Source organism: Chiloscyllium punctatum, chromosome 9 (assembly GCF_047496795.1).
Source record: "Chiloscyllium punctatum isolate Juve2018m chromosome 9, sChiPun1.3, whole genome shotgun sequence".
Classification (NCBI taxonomy): domain Eukaryota; kingdom Metazoa; phylum Chordata; class Chondrichthyes; order Orectolobiformes; family Hemiscylliidae; genus Chiloscyllium; species Chiloscyllium punctatum.
The window spans coordinates 37,006,737-37,033,643 of record NC_092747.1 but is presented as its reverse complement, the minus strand read 5'-3'; the positions used below and the strand labels follow the sequence as shown (position 1 = coordinate 37,033,643).

Sequence of the window (26,907 nt, the reverse complement as noted above, 5' to 3'; positions counted from 1 at the left end):
GATATGGGCCAAATGCTGGAAAATGGGACTAGATTTATATAGGCCAAATGCTGGCATTTGGGATGAGATTTATATAGGATTTCTAGTCGACATGGATGACTTTGACTGAAGGGTCTCTTTCCATGCTAGAAATCTTTATGACTGTCTGACTCTGTCTGTTATCTATTTTTCTTTCATTCTCCACATCCCCTCCCATTCATTTCCCGTCACAGCTTTGTCTTTTTTTTGTCTTGTTTACTTTGCTCTTAGTATGGAGGATTCAATCTCTCCACTCCTTTTTTTCTTTCTCCAGTATTACGATTCGCTTTGTCTTTTACACCGGACATCCGCCGCTATCGAAAATATATACTAAAGATTTTCAACACCTTTCTGTTCTGAAGAAGTCATACAAGACTCGAAACAAACTCTATTTCTGTTTGCAGTTACTTGTGGACTGCTGAGTGTCTTCACCATTGGGTTTGTTTCAAATTTCCAGCATCCACACTATTTCACTTTTATTCAAGTGGTGCCGCTAAGCAAGTCTTGGCCACGGATATAGAAATCTCCCATCCAGAGTACATTACATCCTTGCCCTCCTCTGTGCTTCATCTAAATGGGGTTCGAATATTAACATCTGAATAAACACAGTTAAATATTCCTTAAAATGTGCTATCCTACAGTATATTTGAATTTAATCGCTGAGTATTCAAAGACTTGGAGGTGCCAGTGTTGGACTGGGGTGTGCAAAGTTAAAAATCACACAACACCAGGTTACAGTCCAACATATTTGGAAGCACGAGCTTTCAGAGCGCTGCTCCTTCATCAGGTGACAACTATCTGATGAAGGAGCAGCGCTCTGAAAGCTAGTGCTTCCAAATAAAGATGTTGGCCTATAACCTGGTGTTGTGTGATTTTTACCAAATTAAAGCTGTGTTCTTCAGTTTGACGGTCCATAATTCAATTATTCTATGAAAAGAAAATGAATCAACTTGTTATCAGTACAACATTTTAGACTTCAGATATACAGAGGTGGGGGGGGGGGGGGGGGGGGAAGTGTTCTTAAACAAAATGCATGTGCGCTCCTTGAGATTAGAGCAGAAACCCTTATATCGACATGGATTTCTTAGAAGCTTGGTTTAAAGAATTTCGACATTTGCACATCGAAAACCTGTCCGCCGCAAACCAAGTTTTACCAGAATAAAACAACCGGAGATCTGAAAAAACACAAGACCAGAAATTGTGGGAGAAACTCAAGAAGTTCTGGCACCGTCTGTGGAGAGAAAATGACGTTAATGTTTCCGATCCAGTCATCCCTTTTCAGAACTTGAGACTGCCATTCATTAATTTGTTGGGGGTGGGGTTGGAAAAGAGGAGGTTGCCGTGCCAGCAAGATACCTTTGATGTCGAGTCCGGTGGCAACGATGAGCTCGCTGCAGGCTTTAAGACCCAGGTGGAACCTTCTCGCGCTGGAGCGGGTGAAAGCCGCCGACAACTGGGTGGCGAAGCGGAAACTGTTTTGATGGAAATTGCAATGGACCACTCAATTAAAAACCTCTACCGCGCGGCGTTTCGGTTAGCCAATAAGTGGGAGGGGGAGGCGGGCCATGTGGTGATCGGCTGAAGTTGAGAGGAGAGTTAGGAGCTAACGCGGTCGCTGTGGGAACCGTAACAGCTGGAGTGGAACCAATGGCAGTTAACGGCGGCCAGCGCGAGACTGAGTGATGGTGACAGCTGGACATAACAGACGAGCGGTATGTAACTGTATGTTTGCTGTGCACATCTAGATGCTGTTCACACAGAACTAAACCGTCGCTGAATTCTTATTTCATATATAGAAATATTTTCTCATCCTGCCGTTTGTTTTTTTAAGTCAGCGTACATTTCGTTCTTTGGCAGTTTGTAGCTTCGTGGGAAAAATATGCAATTTGCTTCTCAGATAAATATCCGAGAACGATCATCACTTTATTGTTGGTTCTCCTTTTACCATCGAACCCCAACTCATTGTTTTGAACCTCAACTGGTCTGATAGGGTTTTGTTTACCACATCATCTCTACTCAAAATAAATGATAAAACAGTTCATGAATAATAAATATCGACTCCAATCTCCATGGTTACATTTAATTAAATATATATTATTGAAAGCTTTCGACTTTGTTTTTATGGGGGTGTTTACCTTTCATTAACAGAAACGTGTGTATTTCGTATGTGTAAACAGAAAGCAATTTGAAATCCTCCAACTGATCTCTAAACACGTTATTTTTTACATTAAATGTGCTGGTGATCCTTGGTGAAGATAATTTAAACCAAGTTATTTTGTCGAGTTTTTGCCTCTTCCTTTTTCCTGGCATCGAGATTCTTTTAAAGGCTTAATTGCCTTATCGTATTGTAATTACATTGTAATTAGAATGCAGAATGAAAATAGAAGCGGATCTGATGCAGAAATGATGTTTGTAGAAACATTTTAAAAGGATCACACCAACGTGCCAGTGGCAGCAGAAACTTTTAGGTGGAAAACTAGAGTTGCTTACCAAATAGAAAAAATTGATATAGTTACTGATTCGAAGGACTTAAGGTTGTGAAAGGTACAGTGACAATTTGCTCTTCTGCATTCTTCTGTAATTTGCTGTTGTTGTCAAAATAACAATGAAGCTAATGGTACAGTTTGTGCAACAACTTCAGAACGGAAGCGGATGTGTTTAAATGCTAATGTGCAAATGTTGTTTTGTAGCCCATAATAAGATTTGCATAATTTTTTTTAAAAATCTGCATCACCATTCATATATAACACAGCTATTCTTAAAACAGAATTTCAAGTGTGCTGATTATACTGTTGTGTTTGAGAAGCTGATGATGTGAAGAATATATGAGATTCCTTTCCAATAGATTGCTATCCTAAAAGGTTCCAAGACCAGAAGGTATAAATGCAGGTTACTCAATTAAGATAGAGATGAAATTTTTTTTCTCTCAGTTAGCAGATCTGTGGACTTCTTCATCATGGAAGAGTTAAAAGGCTGGGTAATTATGTATATTCAAGATTGCAATTAACAGATTTCGAATCAATAAGGGAAGCAAAATTTATGGGGGTAAAACAAGAATGTAGAGCTGAGGTCAGCCATGAGTTCATTAAATGACAGAGCAGACTCGATGGGCTGAGTGGCCTACTACTGCTTCAATGTCTGAGCTATTTTCTATAACAATCCTCTGAAGCAGATGGGACTTGAATGTGGATCCCTTTGTATAGAGGTAGGGACACTATCATTGCACTACAAGAACACTTGCTCCAATGTCAAAGATAGCTTATAAACAGAAGTTATTACACATCTCTAGATCAGGTGGGACTTGAATCTTCACCTCCTGGATCAGAGGTAGAGATACCACCACTGTGCTGCAAGAGCTGCCTACTCCAACATCTTAGAGATATTTTAAAATGCCTGATCAGACAGGTTATGACACAAATCTTGAATAGGTGGAACTTGAACCCACGTCTCTTGGCCAAAAGATAGGGACACAACCACTGTGCCACTAGAGCCTCTTAGACATTTTCTAATCAATCTGTTCAGAATTCTTCTGACATACATCTGTGGTAGATGGGACTTGAATCCAAACTTCCATGCTCAGCGAGAGGGACATTACCACTGTGCCACAGGAGTCCCTTTATTGGAAACCCTTAACATTTTTAGTTAAAGTTTATCACATTTCACAATTTGAATGTTTTGCTTCCCAGAGTTGAGAGTTTATTACTTTTTATACCGGGGGTAGGATTTCTCTTGCTGGCTTCAGGACCCCAACATTTTCTAATTAACTTCTTCAGGGTCATTATTACATATCCCTGGAACAAATGGGACTTGTATCCAGGCCTATTGGCCTAGAGGTAGTGACACTATCATGGTACAACAAGAGCCCCTTTTTTATATCAAAGGATGTTTTTACACGCCTCTGAATGGTTTCTTTACTTCCGTGTTATTTTTTAAAAACTTTCTCCTCTACCACAAATCACTTGTGTATCAAACTAAATTATCAATTTACATGCAAAGCCAGTCAGGGCCAATGCAATGACAATAAAAATGAAGGAAAAGTATATGGAGAGGGAGGGGATTAAATCAAAATGGAGTTTTATGGCAAAATAAGCCATTCTATACCCCTTGTCTCCAATGCCCACCTTTTTTCAAAGGCATCAAAAGTGTCTACTAGAACCCTTCAGATATTTTCCTAATCAACCTGTTGAGAGATATTATGAAACATTTTTGCAGCAAGTGATAGGCAGATGGTGACATTCAGGTAATTCTCAACACTCGATATTGAGGGCTTAAACAATAGAAGCCCCAGAGGAGTTAAAATGTACAAGGGGAAACTTAAGAAGGAAACTGGGAGAGCAAAAATGAAGCTTGGAAGGATATTGATGGGTAAATTAAAGGACAATTTTAGAAGTACATCAAGAGAAAAGGATAATGAGAGAAAGAGTAGGCCCCAGTAAGAAGCACAGGTGATAATTTGTGCATTGAAACAAAGGACATAGGTAGGGTTCTAAATAAATACTTTGTGTCAGTATTCACTCATTAGTAGGACAATGCAGGTATCAAAATTGAGGTGAAAGCCCGAGATATAATTAAAGAAATTAGCATAGGCAGAGAGGAAGTTGTGAGTGGTCTGGTAGATAAATCTCCAGGGTTTGATGAAATGTATCCCAATCTGTTAAGTAAGGTAAGGGTGAAGATAGCAGAGGGGCAAGCAATAATCTTCAATTCTTCACTTGCCAAAGGAGAAGTGCCAGAGGACTAGAGGAAAGTCCATGTGGTGCCATTATTCAAGAAGGGAGGAAGTGATAAACCAGGAAACTACAGGCTAGTCAGTCTAACCTCAGTGGTGGGGAAACTATTGGAAGAAATTCTGAGGGGACAGAATTAATCAGCACTTGGAGAAACAGGGATTAATCAAGACCAGTCAGCATGGTTTTGTTAAGGGATGGTCATGTCTGATAATTTGACTGAATTTTGAGAGGAGGTGACCAGGTGTGTAGATGAAAGCATTGCTTTTGATGTAGTCTCCTTAGACTTCAGCAAGGCTTTTGATAAGGTCTTGTATGGGAGACTCACAGTAGAAGTAAGTTCCCATAAGATCCAAGAAAATTTGTCTAATTGGATCAAGAATTAGCTAATGGCAGGGAGCAGACAATGATGATCGAGGGGTGTTTTGGTGACTGGAAGTATGTGTCCAGTGGGACTCAGCAGAAATCTGTGTTGCGCATCTTGCTGTCTGTGGTATATGTAAATGATTTAGACTTAAATGTATGACGGTTGATCAGTAAGTTTGTGTTTAGTCATTGGTGGGGTTTTAAGTAGTGAGGTGAATAGCCTTAGATTACAGGAGGATATAGACAGCCTTGCCAGATGGGATGATCAGTAGCAAATTAATTCAATTCTGATAAGTATGAGATTATGCATTTGGGCAGGATCAATAAACGTAGGACTCTAGGAAGCATCGAGGATCAAAGGGACCTTAGTCTGCATGTTCACTGGTCCCTGAAGATAACAGAACAATCAAATAAAGGAGTTGAGAAGGCATTTGGGATACTTGCCGTTATTCGCCAAGGCACAAAGATTAAGAATAGGGAGGTTATGCTGGAACTGTGTAAAGTGTTTTTCAGGCCACAGCTAGAGTATTGTGTGTAGTTCTGGCATCCACATCATAGGGAGAGATGTGATTGCACTGGAGAGGGTGCAGAAGAGATTCACCAAAATGCTGCCTAACATAAATATCAATTAACCTCTGGTAATTTTGTTTCCTGGTTTGTTCAGCAGGATAAGGCTTCTAAGTACATTAAAGGCTTACTGTTACTGCTTACATTGCTCAGGGACATGGGTACTATCAATTCATCTGCAATTCTATTTGCCATGAAATAATAATTGAATCTTTCAGAGCAGGCCTTCCAACATTCTGATTTTTCTTCAAATGATCCAGTAGCACCATATTGGCCCTCCATTTTGATTTTAATTTGTAGTGCACAAAGAGTTCCATTTTTACATTCAAAATCTTCTTAAATTTGGTATTATCTCCTTAGGTTTGCACCTTGAGCTGAATAGCAACAGTTCCTCATTAATTTCTAATGCTGAATACGGAATTGGTTTTCCCTCCCTGACTCTGAGACCTCTCACATGGTGAGCTCCACAGCTTGGGTTCTCAAGATTTCCTCCTGTTTAGTGTTTGAATTTTCTCATTTCTTTGTTCGGGAACAAGCTGTCTACAGTCCTTTCCCCAACTCTAACTTACCAGGTCCGAAGATGGATGCAGCTCTTCTCCTGTTGGTCCAATATTAGAGTATATCACTGAGTGAAAACAAATCCTCTCTTTGTCGCTCTGTCATGCTCTCTCACACTGTCCAATTCCCCCTTGTCACCAGTTATTCTGTAATGGGCAATTATTATGCTTCTGTATGAACTAAGAACATGTGAACTTGTCATTGCTGCAGCCCAACAATGAAGCTTTTATTCCGAAACTGTGCACTTTGTAAAAGATAAAGCCATAAGCACTGGCTGAACACTCACTAGTGTCAACTAGGCAAAAGTGAGGACTGCAGATGCTGGAGATTAGAGTCAAGAGTGTGGTACTGGAAAAGCACATCAGGAGGGCTTTTGCCCGAAACGTCGATTCTCCTGTTCCTGAGAATTCCTGATGACTTGCTTTTGCACAAAACGTCGATCCTCCTGCTCCTCAGATGCTGCCTGACCTGCTGTGCTTTTCCAGCACCACACTCTCGACTCACTAGTGCCATATGATTCACCTGTTAAACGGACACTGCCCCTTATAATATATCAACTATAACACATAAATAACAGTTTTCTTTGAAGGAGAGGATACTGAATAAAATATATAAGATTATGAGAGGCATTGATAGGTTAGACAGGAAGGCACTTTTTCCCTTGTTGGAGAAATCAGTGAAGTTTAGATGGTGACTGTCCCGTTCATACAGATCCCACTTTCTCAAGTACTGGTACCAGGGTCCCATGACTGGAACGTTCTTCTCCAACAACAGTTTTTAAACCACTTATTCATCCTTCTAATCTGAGTTGCCTTATGCCGATTTACACATAACTGTTAATAATGCAGAAATTATGAATTTTGAGGTTCTGCTCCTTAATTTAGCATCTAACTCATACTGACTATGCCTTCTTTGCCTTCCTATGTCATTGGTTTCTACATGGATGATGACAATTAGATCCTTCCACTCCCACTGCAAGTTCCTGCCCAGCCTCAGCAGATTTTCCAAATCTTGGCACTGAACAGGCCATACAATCACTGAATTTATGTTGTTTGCTACAGAGAATTGTGTCAATCCCCCTCACTACACTGTACCCGACCAACACTTTATTTCTTCTTACTGCTGTGGCCCTATATATACTTGTTCAGTGGCCTCCTATATCACGGTGCCATGGTTGACTAGCTCACCCACCCTGCAGAATTTCTCCTGTGGGGGATAATTCGATATGACATTCCAGAGCATGAAATAATGTGAGCATCTCCTGAAGGCATTTGATGACAAAGGAGATGAGGGTCTTCTCTGCATCCTGTCTGTGACACCACTGTTGTCCTCCTGCACAGAGATACTGAATTGTCACAATCCAATTGTACAACCCTCCACGTCCCAGCAACAGATATCTTGACATTGCTGGGAAGGTACGTACAGTTGAAAGATGGCAGCACCAATTTGGTGGACCATTTGAAATCTGGATCACCAAGAAGCAGGTTAAGATGACACTGAAAATGGGGACCAGTGGGAATGTTCTTCACCTACCCTCCAGCTGAGGGTACCTGACATACTCGGGCAGCCTAGAGTGTGCCTAACCTGTGGGAGATCAGGATACATGGCAGCAGACTGCAAAGTGACCCTCTGTAGGAACTGTAAAAAGGAGGTATACCTGACTAAGGACTGCAAAGAGTCCAAGAACCACAACTTATGTGGGGAAGAAGGCCTCCTGTATAAGGCCACATTTACTAAAATGGCTGGAAGTGACAATATAATATGTGGACCTTCAAAAGACTGTAAGGTGTCACTTTCCAGCAACAGCACTGAAATGAGGGTCACCCAGATGAAGGGAAAGGCCTATGAGGAAAGAAAGGAGGACAATAAAGCAGGGCACCAACCGACTCAACTCCATTCAAGAAGTCAGAATCAATGAGGGAGAAGGCAACAAAGGATTCGGGGGAATAGACAGAGTTGAGGAGGAACCTGAAAAGGAAACCACTTCAGGCCCCCACTAGTCAACAGCAAAAAAGAAAGAGGCAACTGCAAGAAGGACACATCTCTGACAGTGAAGATATGCAGAGAGATGACCACAAACCAAAAAGGAGCTAAAGTACCAAGGATTGGAAGGAGATGAGCATGCCTCAGCCCAGAAACACTGAACGTCACAATGAACCCCTACCTCCAGTTATCAGGAACCAGGAAGGTACCCACCACACCACAGATCAAGACAACCAAGAACAGTGAGGGATCAAACAGGGAACCGTATTTTCCTGGCTTCATCCTCACCTTGATGACACCCAATCTGGACAAAGCCCTTAGGGAGGAATAGCACACCTACCTCAGCCCTGCGAGGGTGCAATTGTTCACCCACACCATGGGGTCTATGAGCTTATCCTTGACAAGTCTATGGGAGAACTAATTTTGGACAATTTGGTAATCTTAAAAATGGATGGACACCTCCTTGTAGGAAATGTCATTGACAGAAAGATCCCCTAGGACTAATAAATGTTATGTCCTGGCAGTAAACAGTGAGCTCTGGATGTCCTGCAGCAGGTCCCATTGCTGCTGGCAATGTCCAGCTGGTCATTCTGGCTGGTGATTTCAACTGCATCATCAATGCAGCTGGAATATCCTGAGGGGCTGATAGCAAACTAGACACCATACCTAGATTCCTGAGAGAAACTGTTAAAGTTGCCAAGCTGCACAATGTCTTCAGCAACCCTTCTGACAGAATGCAGTGTAGATACACCCGGTCACAGCCGGTCTATCTGCTCTGGGATAGATTTCCTGTTTGTTTCTGAGCATTCTCAGTCAGTTCCACTTGCATCAAACCAGTATTCTTCTTTGATCACTACCTCCCGCTGGCCAACTGTCACCTAAGGGCAAAAGTGAGGACTGCAGATGCTGGAGATCAGAGTCAAAAGTGTAATGCTGGAAAAGCACAGCAGGTCAGCCAGAAACCAAGGAGCAAGAGAGTTGATATTTCAAGCATAAGCTCTTCATCATTCCTGATGAAGAGCTTATGCTTGACTTTCCTGCTTCTCTGATGCTGCCTGACCTGCTGTGCTTTTCCAGTACCACACTATTGACTCTGTCACCTACAGGATGACCATCTGCTGGCAAGGGAACATGGAAGCTAAATGTGAAACTACTGACCCCAGAACACATTGAGGTGCTGAAAAAAGATTACACAAGTTGGAGAACTGTGCAACCCCTCTCTGTGTCCAACAGACTGGTGGAAAAACAGTCAAGGAAAATATAAAGAGGTTCTTCATCCTCAAAGGGGTTTTGAGGATGAGACAGAGATATGGGAAAAACTGTTGTAATTCCAGAAAAGCATGCAGAAGCAGGACCTGTCCTGCTGCAGACAATGTGGGTTAATGTCAAGGAGGATCACCATGAGACGAAGAGCCAGTAAGCCTCATTCTTCATCTTAGAGACCTCTAAGATAATCTTCTGGTCCAGGGTCTGCTCTGTGGAGCAGGATGACATGTTCTTGCATTTCTTCTTTTGCACGGTGCATAGGGAGAGCTTTGTGATCAGCAGCCTGAAGTAAAAAAAACTGCTTCGTAATGTCATCTCAGTTTGACATCCTGAATATCTGCAAATCCTTTTATGCCAGATTGTGTGGCATGAAGGCCACAGACGATTCCCCCAGTCATTTCTGTCCTCTATTATGGAGATCTGAGATGACAGCACATGGGAGAGGTTGGATTAGCCATTATCTCTGCAGGAGCTGACCAAGGTCCTTGAGTCTTTTGAAAAGCATAAAATTCTCAGAAGTGACAACTTATCAGCCAAGCTGTTTTCAGATCTGTGCAACCTGCTGGAGGTAGATGACAGTATGCTTCTGGCAGATGGCATGCGTGAATCCATGGGGAAAGGTATTATCATCCTCATCTAGAAGCAGAAAGGGGACAGAATGGAAATTACAAATTGGTGACCAATTTCACTGTTGAATGCGACTATAAAAACCTATCTAAGGCCATTGCCAACCGAGTCTCATCTGGAATTGCTAATTCACCCCGACCAATCTGTGCTGTACTGGGGCAGGAAGGTCCCTGTGAGCCTTGCGCTCTTCAAGAAGAAGAGTGTCTTTATGCACGACAGGGGGGGTGGATACCTGCCTCATCGCTTTGGACCAAGAGAAGGCCTTTGAAAGGATATTGCACACCTAAATGAGGAATCTGCTCTCCAACATGGATTTTGGGGAGAAAATCTGCAATTGGATCTGACCACTCTACACCAATATCAATAGTGCAGTCTGAATCAACAGGTGGGAATCGGAAAGCTTCCCGATCAGATCTGGAGTCTACCCACCCTCTCCTGTTTTGTTTGTGTATTGCATAGAACCTTTTGCTCAGTTCATCATATAGGATGCAAGCTTGAGAGGGGCGACTATTCCACACAGCAAAGGCCTGCAGGTCAGAGCCTTCTTCTACATGGATGGTGTTGCTATTTTCCGCTCAAATCCACGATCAGTGCACTGACTTATGAGCATCTATGACCAGTTTGAACTGGCCTCAGGAGCCAAGGTAAATTAAGGCAAGAATTAGGCCATGTTCTTTGAGAACTGGACCTACCAATCCTTTATTCCCTTCACTGTCAGGTGAGATTATCTGAAGGTGCTGGGTATATGGTTCAGAGGGGCCAGGGGATGCAGCAAAACTTGGGAGGAACATATTGCCAAGGTGGGGCAGAAACTGCGCTTGTAGAAACACCATACCCTTACTATTGTAGGTAAAAACCTGGCCATCAAGTGTGAGGCACTCTTGGTGCTGCTGTATGTGACACAGGTCTGGGCGTAAGTGAGGACTGCAGATGCTGGACATCAGAGTCAAGATTAGAATGGTGCTGGAAAAGCACAGTGGGTCAGGCAACATTCAAGGAGCAGGAAAATTGATGTTTCAGGCAAAAGCCCTTCATCAGGAATGAGCATTTGTTCCTGAGGGGCTTTTGCTCGAAATGTCAATTTTCCTGCTCCTCAGATGCTGCCTGACCTGCTGTGTTTTTCTAGCACCACTCTAATTGTGACGCAGGTCTGCCCTATCCCTCAAGCCTGTGCCACTGCTGTCACTCGAACCATCTTCCACTTCATCTGGAGGTCAAAGTTGGACTGTGTCCACAGGGCTATAATGTACAAAGCTGTAGATAAGGTGGGGAGAACATACCCAACAAAAGCCCTTTTTTATTCCCGATGAAGGGCTTTTGCCCAAAACGTCGATTTCGCTGCTCCTTGGATGCTGCCTGAACTGCTGTGCTCTTCCAGCACCACTAATTCCAGAATATGCTCTCATCCTAATGGCTACCTATTTGGTGGGGCTGCATCAAGCTGTGAGTAGACCCTCAGTACGCAAACACTAAGTGTCACTACGTATTGACGTTCTGCCGATTCATTGTATTATGATGGATGGGCTTGGCCTTGTTGCAATGGAATGCTGAAGTAGTTAGACCACTCCATATCACCTGTCCGTTGTGAAAAAATTTGCAAAGAAAAACACCTTTCACCACCAAGACCATCAGGCAGAGGTTAGCACACAGTGTCCTTGACACATTGAGGGCTGATCTTGTCAGATGTCTTCTTGAGCAGACTGTGAAAACCATTTAGCAGGATGTCACATTATCAGAACTCTTCAACAAGCACCAAGAAAGAGCTTGGCTAGAGGTGAGAAGGGCACTACCTGTGAAATCCTTCATGTATGCTCAGAGTTGCTGCACCATTGCACTCTGCCCTCAAAATGGCTGCTTAGGGGAAGCGATAGTACATATCTCCTTTTGGAATGTGCCTTTTCATAGAAGGTCTGGAGAAATTACATGTTTTTTGTCAAGATTCATTCTGAGCAGCTCCGATGCAGGACCTATGCTGGATGATCTGCTGCCCAGGATACACACTGAGACAAACATTGACTGCACCTTGAGGACCACCAACTTGGTGAAAGATGCTCTTTGGTCTGCCCGAAATTTGTTGATCCTCCAGTGAAAAGAGTTGACCTCAACTGAGTGTTGCACACTGATGCATTCTAAAGTTCAGGACTACATGTTGACGGGCACACTAAAGTTGTGCAGCTGCCACCTAGGTACAGTAGGAGAAGAGCATAATTTCAGGTCTTTCTACCAAAATACAATGACAGTACAGTCAGTTCTTCTATAACATGATGGTTGTGCTTTTGTTCAACTCCGTGTTATAGAAAGTGCGCTTTAGAAACAGTGCTTAAAGTGTTGGCGATGTAATCGCATTAAAGCCAACACAAGTTTTAAAAGTTAATGCTTTAAAAACAGCATCCCCAATTCGTCAATCGTATCATGATGAATTCATGTTGATGAAACACACATTATAACAGAAAGACCTGTATATTCAGTTATGAGACTCTCTCTCTGCCTCAAAATGTAAGTAAATAGTGTCCTGCATGAGCAGGAAATGACTTTGGTTTTGCAACAGCAGATAACATCAAATTCCAAATTTTTTAATGTGCAAAGACCGTACAGAACTGTTTTAGTATCTCTGTATGTACATAAAGATAATTTCTATGAATAAAGTATTTTTAAAAAATCTACCCTGCAGCCCTCATTCTCATCCAGACAGATTGAAAGTTTCTAAAACTCGTTGGATAACTGCAAAATCTGAGACTCCTGTACTCTTGAATTCTGCGTCCCTGATCTGCCTTTTCGATAGTCACACTCTTCTGTCCCTGAACACTGACCAAATCAGATGACGCAACCCTGAGAGTCATAACCAGCTGATGGTACAAAGAATGCAAGTAACCTTCCTCCTTCTTAATGCATTGCACTGTATGTAGTTCAGTTTTCAGCTCATAAAGTTTAGGCCAAAACTGCTCAAGCTTCAAATATTTACCATAGACTTGTTTTCTCTTTACCAAATTGGCATCCAGGATCGCCCATATGCTACAGCTGTGAACACCTCCCCTATCATGCCATTCATAATATGTTCTAGGGAACTACTTAGTCATTTTATTCAATTACATATCTAGTTATGTTTTTTATCTATTTTGTTAACCTTACTACCACTTGCTATATTATGCTGAACCTTAGGTATAAAATAAACTTCAGTCATTCACATTACAGAAGAGGACGTGCTGGACATCTTAAATTCGTAAAGATAGATAAATCTCTGGGACCTGATCAAGTGTATCCCAGGACATTATGGGAGTCTAAGGAAGAAATTGTGGGGCCCCTAACAGAGACATTTGTTTAATCAATAGCCACGAGTGAGGTGCTGGAAGACTGGAGGGTGGCTAATGTGCCATTATTTAAGAAAGGCTGCAATGAAAAGCCAAGGAACTTGTAGTGATTAGAATGAGAGTCGGGTGGATCTCATTGACCAAGAGATTCTTGATTAGGGTTCTTAACCTGGGCCAATCAGGGAGTCCTGGCTGACAGATATAAACAGGGGATTCAGAGTCTCCTCACTTCAAAGACTGACTCTGAGCTGGCTGGCCACAGCCAGTGTACTGTGCATAAGTAAGTAAAGCATGACTTGGTGACAGGATACCCAGCTTCTGTGCAGTTAATTCAGAGGTGACAAGAGGTAACAGTATGCTCCTCAGCAAGAAAGGCTGTCAGAAATCCTCCATCTAGCTTTGAAGAAACCAAGACAGATGCAGCCTTGATACCATTACCACCTGAAGAAGAGGAGGAAACTCTCCTGAGATGCTCCAGGCGCAAAAGACTGGATATGGTCTGGTGCAAGCTGCCCATGTCTGAGTCAGAGTTTGAGGAACTGGACCCAGAGCGAAAACATCCCAGGAGAAGCTACAGGAGACAGAATAGGCCTACATCTCTGGACTTAGAGATGGGAAGGGATGTAGTGATTAGAACAAGGACCAGGTGGATCTCATTGACTATGAGATTCTTGATTGAGATTAAAAATCACACAACACCAGGTTATAGTCCAACAGGTTTAATTGGAAGCACACATCAGGCAATCACCTGATGAAGGAGCGTCGCTCCGAAAGCTAGTGTTGTGTGATTTTTAACTTTGTACACCCCAGTCCAACACCGGCATCTCCAAATCTTGATTGAGATTTTTTACCTGGCCCAATTAGGAGATTGGAGATTAGGAGATTCATAAAGTCTCCTCATTCTAGGGACAGGCTCTGAGCTGCCTGGTCAGAGCCCATGTATTTTTCACCTGTGAATAAGGGATGACTTGGTGACAGGATACCAGCCTCTGTGCAATTAATTCAGAATGGCAGACCAGTGAGCCTGACGTCAATGGTGGGTAAATTGTTGGATGTGATTCTGAGAGACAAGATCTATATGCATTTGGGAAGGGGAAAACTTCCTAGGGATCGTCAGCATGGCTTTGTGCATTGGAAGTGGTGTCTCACAAACTTGTTTGAGTTTTTTGAAGAGGTGACCAAAGAAGCTAAATGAAGCCAGAGTGATGGGTGTTGTCTACCTGGCCTTCAACAAGGTCCCGCATGGTAAACTGGTTAGTATGGTTAAATCGCATGGAATCCAGGGAGAGGTAGCTAATTGGATACAAAATTGGTTGTCAGTAGGAAGCAGACAGTGGTGGTAGAGGGTTTTTGTTCAGACTGGAGGTCTGTGACCAAAGGTGTGCCACAAGGATGGGTTTTAGGTCCACTGTTATTCATTATGTATATGAACAATTTGGATGAGTTATATAGGAAGCATGATTAGTAAGTTTTCAGATGACATCAAAATTGGTGGTTTAGTGGACAGTAAAGCAGGTTCTTCAAGAAAACAATGGGATCTTGAACAACTGTGCCAGTGGGCCAAGGATTGGCAGATGGAGTTTAATTTCGATAAATGTTAAGTGTTGCATTTTGATAACACAAACCAGGGAAGGACTTACACAATTAATAGTGGTGTTCTGGGGGTGTTATCAAACAAAGACCTAGGAGTGCAGGTATAGAGTTCCTTTAAAGTGGCATCACAGGTGGATAGGGTGGTGAGGGAGGCACTCAGTCACAGCATTGAGTACAGGAGTTGGGTTATCATGTTACAGCTGTACAAGACATTGGAAAGTCCACATTTGGAGTACTGCATACAATTCTGGTTAGCTATAGCAAGTATGTTATTACACTGGAAAGGGTGCTAAAAATATTTACAAGGATGTTACTGAGACTGAAGGGTTTGAGATGTGAGGCAAGGTTGGATAGGCTGGGACTTTTTTCCCTTCGAGGATGTGAGGCTGAGGAGTGACATTATAGAGGTTTATAAAAATCACAAGGAGCAAGATCAGGTGAATAGCTAAGGTATTTTTGCCAGAGTAGGGAAGTCCAAAACTCGAGGGCATAGGTTCAAGGTGAGATGATGTGGCCTACATGTGGTCTTTCCAAAACCCCAAAATTGGAACAAGGCTTCTTTATTCCTGTACTCTGCTTCCTTTGTAATAAAGGCTAACATTCCAGTTACCATCCTAAATGCTTGCTATACATGCATGTTAATGTTCTGTGCACCTTGAATGGACACATCTAAGTCTCTTTGAACATTAAAACTTAAAATTCACATCTTTTAGAAAATATTTTGCTTCTTATTCTGAAACTGAACAAGCTGCTGTGGAGATAATTGGCCCACACAGGGTCTTGAATATAGGACCAAGAGTCTGACAACTTATCTTTGCAAGTATTTGCATCTCTAAAGTAATAACACAACTCTACTTGTACTGTTCATGCATCTCGGGATGGGAACAGCAAATTTAGCTACTTTAGCCTGTGCTCCCCAGATCATCACTTGATCATGTGCAAAATGCAAAACTTCTTACTGAGATCTTAACTGTTTTTTGTTTTCTCTTCTGTCTAGGGCCTTCTGAACTCTAGAGATACCTGCTGAAAGCACAAACCTCGGAGGAGGACCTTTCCTCTGAGGATGCAGTGAAAAGCACTCCACTTTTTAGAGACACCAGCTTTAATTTTGGCATTTCCCATAGGCTAGTTAGTGAATTAGAGATCTATACATGGTGAAGGTCTCCACACCAATGGCAGAGCCAGCAAAGGACCTCATCAGAGGATGAGGTCCTTTCCAGCTCTACTGAGAATGGCTGGGCTTTGGAATTCGTCACTTCAATCATGAGAATCAGTATTGAAAAATATATCAAAACATTTCAGCACTTTGGCGAAGAGTGCTAAAGCCCCAACAAGCAACAATGGTGCTATCTCATAAACCATCATCAATCTGCAATCTGCCCCGGACAGTCTGATCATCTCCAGGAATTTTGCATCTAAACCTTTGCAACAAGAATCCATAATATCAAATTTTATAGTTCTGGCTGCAGATCTAATTCTGAATTTTACATTAGAGAAGATAATGACTCAAGTAGATAAGGGTTTTGAACAGGTCAATCATCTTCTAAAGTCTGCTCTTCTACAAATTACTGGAAGTGATTAGGTCCAAGAATAAATGTGCCCTGATGGGGGTGGTACGTGTTGACTTCTCTCTGGATTTCAGCATATTAGCATTTTGACTCTTTCCCCAAGTTGCAGAAACCTGCATCCAGCCCCTCACAGAATCCGAAACTCAGAGGTCACTGGCAACAAGTATGTCGAGGGCTTTCACTATAGGAACAGCACCTCTGTGCAGGCACTGTGTATGTGCAGCCGTTAGGAAACTTTAAAGTAAAGTATTATGAGTTGTCATTCGGGTGAAAAATGAATGGCGGAATGAATGAATGATTGTTTTTCAACATAAAGGAAGTGAACACCCACTGCAAAAGAGTCCTGTACTTGTTTCCTCTGTCTAATACTTAGAAAATAAGTACTGTTCCATTCCATAGCAGAAAATTAGAATGTTTGATTGCCAAAGCATAGAAATGGTATATTGAGCTCCTAAAATCCATGTTGGTGTTTTTCTAAACAAAGCACCTAAATTGATCACAATGTTTGTTTTCTTCCTCGTGTTTTTGCCATTTTTAAAGAAATTATCTATTTCCTCTTTTAAAAGAACTTATGTGTTCAATGCAAATTAATGATTTTAACTTGAGTGTACTTAGTAACACTGTACCGTCTTTGAATTTTGCTCAAAGAAGTGCCAGGATATTGAAGCAATTCGGCTTGCATGCATCAGGACAGATGCAAGAATATTAAAGGGAGCAAAGTTTATACTGCCTGAGAATGCTAATTGTTGGCAAATCTTCTCAGTTTAATTGAGATGTTGCTGCAAAGATTGTACCAGGGAGCTTTTGCTCTCCCCTATCCTTTTTATAGTAACAACCATATTAAGAATATCAGTTGGGTTCACAAAGTAGCTTAATTACAAAACGTATCCTTTCCTGGCAATGCATAATTTCTAATTAAACAAAAGTATGGAGTCAGGCATTCCCCTGTGCAGTCTCCATGGCAACATCTTGACCAATCGAAAGTCCACTTGCTAACCAATCAGCATCCTTCTCTCGCGTAGCATAAATAGTTTCCCCTTCAAAATTTACTATTCTTGCATCTGACCAGATGATTGCAAGATGAAAAGCTTTTATGGTGTGAACCTTTTTACAGCAATTGTAAAGAAACTGGCGTGATCCCCTTGGTCATCCCAAGTACCTTGCCACTATCACCACAAGGTGGTTATCTAAGGTTGTAGGCACAAGGGAAGGTACATGATTTATGGTCTGCCATCCAATTAGTACTCTTTTTGTCATGCACTATAATGTAAGGGAATACAACAAGCAGTGTCCTGAATAGTAAATTAGGAATTTTTGGAGTGAGGAGCGAGGCTACTGTGTGGATACGATGAGACGGTATGTATAAAGTTGACAGTCAAAGGGAGGAGGAGTTTCCTGGGTTTAGAGACAGAAGGCAATCTCTGTGATTACATGAACATTTGTATTCTTCCTACCCCACAAGAAACCTTTAAAATGTTTAAAAAATAGCTCTGAACTGGGTCATTCATTGTATGATGCCTCTGTGGTTTTCAAAATTAAAAATCACACAGCACCAGGTTAAAGTCCAACAGGTTTAATTGAAAGAATTAGCTTCCATAGCACAACTCCTTCATCAGGTGGTCATCAGGAACAGCACTCTGAAAGCTAGTGCTTCCAATTAAACCTGTTGGACTATAACCCGGTGTTGTGTGATTTTTAATTTTGCACACCCCAGTCCAACACCGGCATCTCCAAATCTGTGATTTTCAGACGTCTTCATCATCATCATGGGTGCTCTGCTCAAAGACAGATCTTTGCCTCAGTGTAATCTTCCATCTCTCTCTATGCTGTGCCAACTTCTATTTGCCAATAGTTTCCTTAAACTTGTTTTGAAATAGCAGTTCATAAATTGACCCACATTCAAAAGGATTTGCACATTTTGATTGTTTCATAAGCATGTGACACTGCCTTTTAAACTAGACCTTCATTCCTCTGTGGTAGGTTGTCTTACCATGGTAATGTTAGACTTTGGGATGTGAACCACAGCTGGAAGCTCTGTATCATCTTGCCTCATGTATATTGAGTCAAGTTAACATTCCCAAAAGGGCTTTAACAGAGAATTTTGTTTCCCAATCATCCTCTCTATGATCGCACCTTTAATTATTTAATTTGTCATGGTTTTTCCAAACATTTGGCAGATTTTGTGTTAGAATTATTTATGTTTAAGTAATCAATCAGCCTTTAATTACCACAATTTTAATTAATATTATTCAAATTCTTAAATCTTTCTTCATGACCATCTCATCTCTGGTAGTATCCTGATGAACCTAAACTGCACATAACCCCTTTCCTGAAGACTGGCTTTGTTGAAGGTCGAGTGAACATCTCTAACAACAGCAACAGAGCACAGAATGTTCATGCAAAGTTTTTTGCTCTATCTTCAACAGGAAAAAACTAAATGGTTGATCATTTTAGGCTTTCTATTGAGATCTCTGCTATCACAGATACCTGTCTTGTGCCAATTCAATTCATTTCACTCTCCATCAGGAAATGAGCATAGTAGACTGGATGGCAATCAATTGTAAGAACATTCTAACTGTAGTATTGAAGGCCTATGCTGTACAATTATCTGTGGCTCAAGTCAAGCTGTTCCAACATAGGTTCAATCCCATTATCGACCAAACAATCTGGAGAATTGCTCAGGTATGTCCTGTCAATAAAAAAAATAGCTGACATACAACCTGAGTGATTGTTGTCCTCACAGTGCTATTAAGCAGTGCTTACCAATAATTTGTTCACCAACACTCAAGTTTCATTTTGACCAAGAACACTTGGTATATATGATGTGGAGGTGCCGGTGTTGGACTGGGGATACATAATGCCAATACACCTGGATGTCCCATTGTATCAGGCAATGGAACCCTGTGTGAGAACCTCTCTGACTATGTCGAGGGCAGAGAGTCATAGTGATGTACAGCACGGAAGCAGATCTTTCGGTCTAACTCGTCCATGCCGACCAGATATCCCAAACCAATCTAGTCCCACCTGCCAGCACCTGTGCCATATCCCTCCAAACCCTTCCTATTCATATACCCATCCAGATGCCTTTTAAATGTTGCAATTGTATCAGCCTCCACCACTTCCTCTGGCAGCTCATTCCATACACGTACCACCCTCTGTGTAAAAAGTTGCCCCTTAGGCCCCTTTTATATCTTTCCCCTCTCACCCTAAACCTATGCCCTCTAGTTCTGGACTTCCCCACTCTAGGGAAAATACTTTGTCAATTTATCCTATCCATGCCCCTCATAATTTTGTAAACCTCAATAAGGTCACCCCTCAGCCTCCCGACGCTCTAGGGAAAACAGCCCGAGCCTATTCAACCTCTCCCTTTTAACTCTAATCTTCCAACCCTGGCAACATCCTTGTAGATCTTTTCTGAACCCTTTCAAGTTTCACAACATTAAGAATTGCATGCAATATTCCAAAAGTGGCCTAACCAATGTCCTATACAGCCACAGCATGACCTCCCAACTCCTGTACTCAATACTCTGTCCAATAAAGGAAAACGTACCAAATGCCTTCTTCACTATCCTATCTTCCTGTGACTCCACTTTCAAGCAGCTATGAACCTGCTCTCCAAGGTCTCTTTGTTCAGCAACACTCCCTAGGACCTTATAAGTGTATAAGTGCTGCTAAGATTTGCTTTCCCAAAATGCAGCACCTCACATTTATCTAAATTAAACTCCATCTGCCACTTCTCAGCCCATTGGCCCATCTAATCAAGATCCCATTGTAATCTTCGCTGTGCACGACACCTCCAATTTTGGTGTCATCTGCAAATGTACTAACTATACCTCTTATGCTCACATCCAAATCATTTATATAAATGATGAAAAGTAGTCGACCCTGCACCAATCCACTGGTCACAGGCCTCCAGTCTGAAAAACAGCCCTCCACCACCGCCCTCTCTCTTCTACCTTTGAGCCAGTTCTGTATCCAAATGGTGAGTTCTCCCTGCATTCCATGAGATCTAACTTTGCTAACCTGTCTCCCATGGAGAACTTTGTCAAATGCCTTTCTGAAGTCCATATAGATCACGTCCACCGTTCTGCCCTCATCAATCCTCTCTATTATAACTTCAAAAAACTCAATCAAGTTTGTGAGACATGATTTCCCATGCACAAAGCTATGTTGACTATCCCTAATCAGTCCTTGCCTTTTCCAAATACATGTACATCCTGTCCCTCAGGATTCCCTCCAACAACTTGCCCACCACTGACATCAAGGTGGTAAAAACAATGACTGGAGATGCTGGAAACCAGATTCTGGATTAGTGGTGCTGGAAGAGCACAGCAGTTCAGGCAGCATCCAAGTAGCTTCGAAATCGGCGTTTCGGGCAAAAGCCCTTCATCAGGAATAAAGCCTGATTCCTGATGAAGGGCTTTTGCCCGAAACATCGATTTCAAAGCTACTTGGATGCTGCCTGAACTGCTGTGCTCTTCCAGCACCACTAATCCACCACTGACATCAGGCTTACTGGTCTATAGTTCCCTTGATTGTCCTTACCACCTTTCTTAAACAGTGGCACCACTTTGGCCAACCTCCAGTCTCCCGGCTCGTCATCTATGACTAACGATGATACAAATAACTCAGTAAAAGGCCCAGCAATCACTTCCCTAACTTCCCACAGAGCGCTAGGGTACACCTGATCAGTTCCTGGTGTTTATCCACTTTTATGCATGTCAAGACATCCAGCACTTCCTCCTCTGTAAAATGGGCATTTTTCAAAATGTCACCATCTATTTCCCTACATTCTATATCTTCCATGTCCTTTTCCACAGTAAATACTGATGCAAAATGCTCATTTAATATCTCCCCCATCTCCTGTGGCTCCACACAAAGGCCACCTTGCTGATCTTTGAGGGGCCCTATTCTCTCCCTAATTACCCTTTTGTCCTTAATGTATTTGTAAAAACCCTTTGGATTCTCTTTAGCTCTATTTGCCAAAGCTATCTCATGTCCCCGTTTTGCCCTCCTGATTTCCCTCTTAAGTATACTCCTACTGCCTTTACACTCTTCTAAGGATTCACTTGATCTATCCTGTCTATACCTGACATATGCTTCCTTCTTTTTCTTAACCAAACCCTCAATTTCTTTAGTCATCCAGCATTCTATATACCTACCAGCCTTTCCTTTCACCCTAACAGGAATATACTTTCTCTGGACTCTTGTTATCTCATTTCTGAAGGCTTCCCATTTTCCAGCCATCCCTTTACCTGCGAACATCTGCATGAGGTTTTTGAAAGTTTTTGCCTAATACTGTCAAAATTAGCCTTTCTCCAATTTAGAACTTCAACTTTTAGATCTGGTCTATCCTTTTCCATCACTATTTTAAAACTAATAGAATTATGGTCGCTGGGCCAAAGTGCTCCCTCACTGACACCTCAGTCACCTACCCTGCCTTATTTCCCAAGAGTAGGTCAAGTTTTGCACCTTCTCTAGTAGGTACATCCACATACCGAATCAGAAAGTTTTCTCATACACACTTAACAAATTCCTCTCCATCCAAACCCTTAACACTGTGGCAGTCCCAGTCTATGTGTGGAAAGTTAAAATCCCCTACCATAACCACCCTATTATTCAGATAGCTGAGATCTCTTTACAAATTTGTTTCTCAATTTCCCTCTGACTATTAGGGGGTCTATAATACAATCCCAGTAAGGTGATCATCCCTTTCTTATTTCTCAGTTCCACCCAAATAACTTCCCTGGATGTATTCCTGGGAATATCTTTCCTCAGTACAGCTGTAATGCTATCCTCTATCAAAAACTCCACTCCACCTCTTCTCTTGCTTCCCTTTCTGTCCTTCCTGTAGCATTTGTATCCTGGAACATGAAGCTGCCAGTCCTGTCCATCCCTGAGCCGTGTTTCTGTAATTGCTATGATATCCCAGTCCCATGTTCCTAACTATGCCCTGAGTTCATCTGCCTTCCCTGTTAGGCCCCTTGCATTGAAATAAATGCAGTTTAATTTATCAGTCCTAACTTGTTCTCTACTTTGTCCCTGCCTGCCCTGACTGTTAACTCGCCTTTGTTCTCAATTGTACCAGTCTCAGATTGAAATCTTTCCTCCCTATCTCCCTGTGTCCCACCACCCCACCTTACTAGTTTAAATCCTCCCTAGCAAATCTCCCTGCCATTAGTCCCCTTCCAATTTAGATGCAATTCGTCCTTTTTGTACAGGTCACTTCTACCCCAAAACGGGTTCCAATCATCCAAAAATGTGAATCCTTCTCCTGAACACCAGCTCCTCAGCCATGCATTCATCTGCTCTATCCTCCTATTCCTGCCCTCACAAGCTCATAGCACCAGGAGTAATCCTGATATTACTACTCTCAAGGACGTCCTTTTTAAAATTTCTGCCTAACTCTCTGTAATCACCTTTTCGAATCTCAACCTTTTCCCTTCCTATGTTGTTAGTTCTAATGTGTACAATGACCTCCTGCTGGCCCCTCTCCCCCAGAGAACATTCTGCACTCTCTCTGAGACATCCTTGATCCTGGTACCAGGAAGAAACACACCATTCTGATTTTTTGCTGCTGGCCACAGATATGTCTGTCTGTACCTCAGACTAGAGAGTCCCTGAAGACAATCGATCGCTTGGAACCCGACGTACCTCTCATTATATTCGAGCCAGTCTCAATACCTGAAACTTGGCTGTTCATGCCACGTTCCCCTGAGAATCCAATACCCCCTACATTTTCCAATACAGTGTCTTGAAACCCATTGTACAAGGGAGCCCCAGCTTTTGTTGCAACACTACAGATTTCTTGCAGAAATTCAGCACCCACTGACCAACCGAACCAAGAGCATTCCTTGTCACAATCGATGTTTCAGCACTCTACACCAGCTTCCCCCACGATGACGGCATCGCTGCAACAGCCTCAGCACTTAATACCAACAACTGCTGATCTCCAGGCACCATCCTACAACTCATCCATTTCATCCTTGACCATAATGTCTTCTCCTTTAACAACCAGTTCTTCATCCACACATACAGAACAGCCAAGGGGACCAAATCTACACCCCAATATGCCAACATTTTTATGCACAAGTTTGAACAAGACTTCTTTGCTGCACAGGACTTTCAATCAACACTTTACACCAGATATATTAACGACATTTTCTTCCTCTGGGCCCATGGCAGAGTCACTGAACCAACTGCATAGTGATATCAACAAGTGATATCCCACCATCAGACTTAGCATGGATTACTCTATCGAATCAGTCTCATTCTTGAACACACGCATCTCCATCAAGGATAGTCACCTCAGTACTTCACTCTATCGCACATCCACGGATAACCTCATGATGCTGCTCTTCTCCAGGTTCCACCCTAAACATATTAAAACAGTCATCCCCTACAACAATCCCTACACATACACAAGATCTATTCAGAAGAGGAGGAATGCTGAAAGATGTCCTCTTAAGAACAGAGTACGATGCTCAACTCATCAAGTGCTAGTTCAGACATACCACAGTGAGAAACCGTAATGACCTTCTCAAGAGACAGACATGGGATACGACCATAAGGTACCCTTCGTTGTCCAGTACTTCCCGGGACTGGAGAAACTATACCGTGTTCTTCGCAGCCTGCAACACAGTATCGATGAGAATGAGCACCTTGTCAAAATCTTCCCTATGCCTCCATCTCTCGCCTTTAAACAACCGCTAAAATTTAAATGGACTATTGTTCGCGGCAAAATGCCCAGCCTTCAGGACAAAATCGACCAAATACCATAAAACCCTATCATGGCAACCACTGTAAGATGTGTCAGAGTGTTGTCATGGATACTACCATTACACATGGGGACACCACCCACCCTGTGCACAGCAAGTACTCATGTGTTACAGTCAACATTGTCTATCTCATATGCTGCAGGGAAGGATGTCCTGAGGCATGGTACATTGGTGAGACCAAGCAGGTGTTATGATAATGGATGAATGAACACCATGCAACATTCGCTAGATAGGAATGTTCCCTCCCAGTCAGGGAACACATCAGCATTCAAAGACATTCGGCCGCAGATCTTTGGGTGACCCTCCTCCAAGGTGGACTTCGGGATACGCAACAATGCAGAGTCATCAAGCAGAGGTTGATAGCCAAGTTCAATACTCATGAGGATGGCATCAACTGGGATGTTGGGTTCATGTCACACTACAGGTGACCCCACCACCCTCCCTCTCAGGCACACAACCACATTCACACTCACGTGCACACCCTCTCAAAGGCATGTACTCCATCACACTCGTGCACACTATCAAGCATGTACATCCACATGCGCGCGCGCGCGCACACACACACACACACACGACGATGGGGTGAATATGTACTTGCAGATTTGTATTTGCAGATACATTCTATTTTGTTCAAAAAGTACACAATCTGCAGGCAGTCAGTCCATGTAACATTTTATAAATTCCCACTTTTGAAACAGAACCTGTCTGACTCAAGGTTGGAATATGGACAGACTCTAACCTCACTCCTTTCATGTATCATCTGAGCTGAGATGTCCCCTTTTTATAAAACCTTGAGTTGTCTTGGGAATGTGACTTGAAAGAAGTTCTAGGATTTACGTATTAATGAATCAAAACCTACAACCTATTCTAAGTGATTAAAGACTTAACAACAATCTCGGTTTGTTCAATACATCACATCAGTTGTCTGACACTTTGATCTTCTACTATAAATTCTGTGTCCTTTGATCCTGCCCTACTTGCTACCTGACAAAGGAGCAATGATCCAAAAGCTTGTACTTCAAAATAAACCTGTTGGATTATAACCTGGTCATAGAGTTAGAGAGATATACAGCACGGAAACAGATCCTTTGGTCCAACCCGTCCATGCCGACCAGATATTCCAACCCAATCTAGCCCCATGTGCTAGCATCTGGCCCGTATCCCTTCAAATCCTTCTTATTCATATACCCACCCAAATGTTGCAACTGTACCAGCATCCACCACTTTCTCTGGCAGCCCATTCCACACACGGACCACCCTCTACATGAAAACGTTGCTCCTTAGGTCTCTTTTATATCTTGCCCCTCTCACCCTAAACCTATGCGCTCTAGTTCTGGACTGTCCCACCCCAGAGAAAAGATTTTGTCTATTTATCCTATCCATGCCCCTCATGATATTATAAACCTCTTTAAGGTCACCCCTCAGCCTCGGACGCTCCAGAAAAAACAGCCCCAGCCTATTCAACCTCTCCCTATAGCTCAAATCCTCCAAACCTGGCAACATCCTTGTAAATCTTTTCTGAACCCTTTCACTTGATATAAAGATATTATTGCAGCCTTGATCCAAATTGGGACACAAGATCTGAATTCCAGTGTTGAAGCCCTCACCATTAAGACAGCATTTCATTTCAGTTGGGGCATCAAGAAACCGAAGTAAAGTTCAAATATGTAAATCAGGCAGAAGATTCATCAGCTCAGGCCTAGAAAATCATTATGGAGTTCCTCAAAGCATTTTCTAAATCTAAATATCTTCAGATATTTCATCAATGATCTTCAGTCATCATAAAGCCAAAGGTTAGCTGGTAATTGCAGTTTCCAGTGCCAATTAGCATGCATACTTCAAAATGTTGCCTCACAGAGATGTTTGCCTCAGAGAGAGGTAACAGGCTATGTCAAAAGAGCAGGAAGAAGAAAAAGCAGCAGAATTTGGAAGCCCACTTCAGTACTTATCAGCAAGACATTAAAGGATACTGCATAAAGAAACTTGTGAGTGTCAGTGCACATCTGACTATTCTTTGGACCAGTTATCAATTCATTCCATCCCTTCTCTGTAGCTGCAATTGTTTATACAGTCAACTATTTATTCAAATTCCTTGTTAAAAATTACTAATTAATCTGCTTCCACACTTTACACTCCTCTTTTAACTCAAGCTCTTTTGCCAGTTACCTTGAATCAGGGTCCTGTGGTTATTGAACTTTCTGACTGTGGGTGCAAACCTGACAATGTGGACTTGGAAGCTGCTATGAAACCAAACTGTAAAGTGCCAAATTTAATGAAGCTGATTAATTAAAACCAACTGTAATAATTGCATGACTTCTCATAGTGCATTGATCAAACATTAGTGCTTTTCATAAATAAAAGTTTTCTCCATTGGCTTTCATAACACTAGTGGCAAGCTGTTGTTGAGACCTTTCAGATGTTTATGGTCAATGTCTTCTCGGTCCAGGAGTCTGTGATGGCCAGGCTGTTAATTGCAACTATTGCTTGGAGATTTTGTAAAGGAACATGTTGGTATCCTACAAGAGGGTAACATGCTTCCATTGCATTC

At 42.2% G+C, this 26,907-nt stretch overlaps 1 protein-coding gene and 1 long non-coding RNA gene across 2 annotated transcripts in view; one reads left to right on the top strand and one right to left on the bottom strand.

Moving 5' to 3' along the window:
- The window catches only part of LOC140481294 (uncharacterized), a 34,529-nt gene extending 33,040 nt beyond the window's left edge, over window positions 1-1,489 (bottom strand). Inside the window, exon 1 of the long non-coding RNA XR_011961499.1 lies at window positions 1,375-1,489. This is a non-coding gene — a long non-coding RNA (uncharacterized lncRNA). The remainder of the gene's footprint in view (window positions 1-1,374) is intronic.
- A 113-nt stretch (window positions 1,490-1,602) lies between these two features.
- The window catches only part of LOC140481292 (protein furry homolog), a 412,478-nt gene continuing 387,173 nt past the window's right edge, over window positions 1,603-26,907 (top strand). The window contains exon 1 of the mRNA XM_072577249.1: window positions 1,603-1,730. The gene's annotated coding sequence lies outside the window, so the exon portion shown is untranslated. The remainder of the gene's footprint in view (window positions 1,731-26,907) is intronic.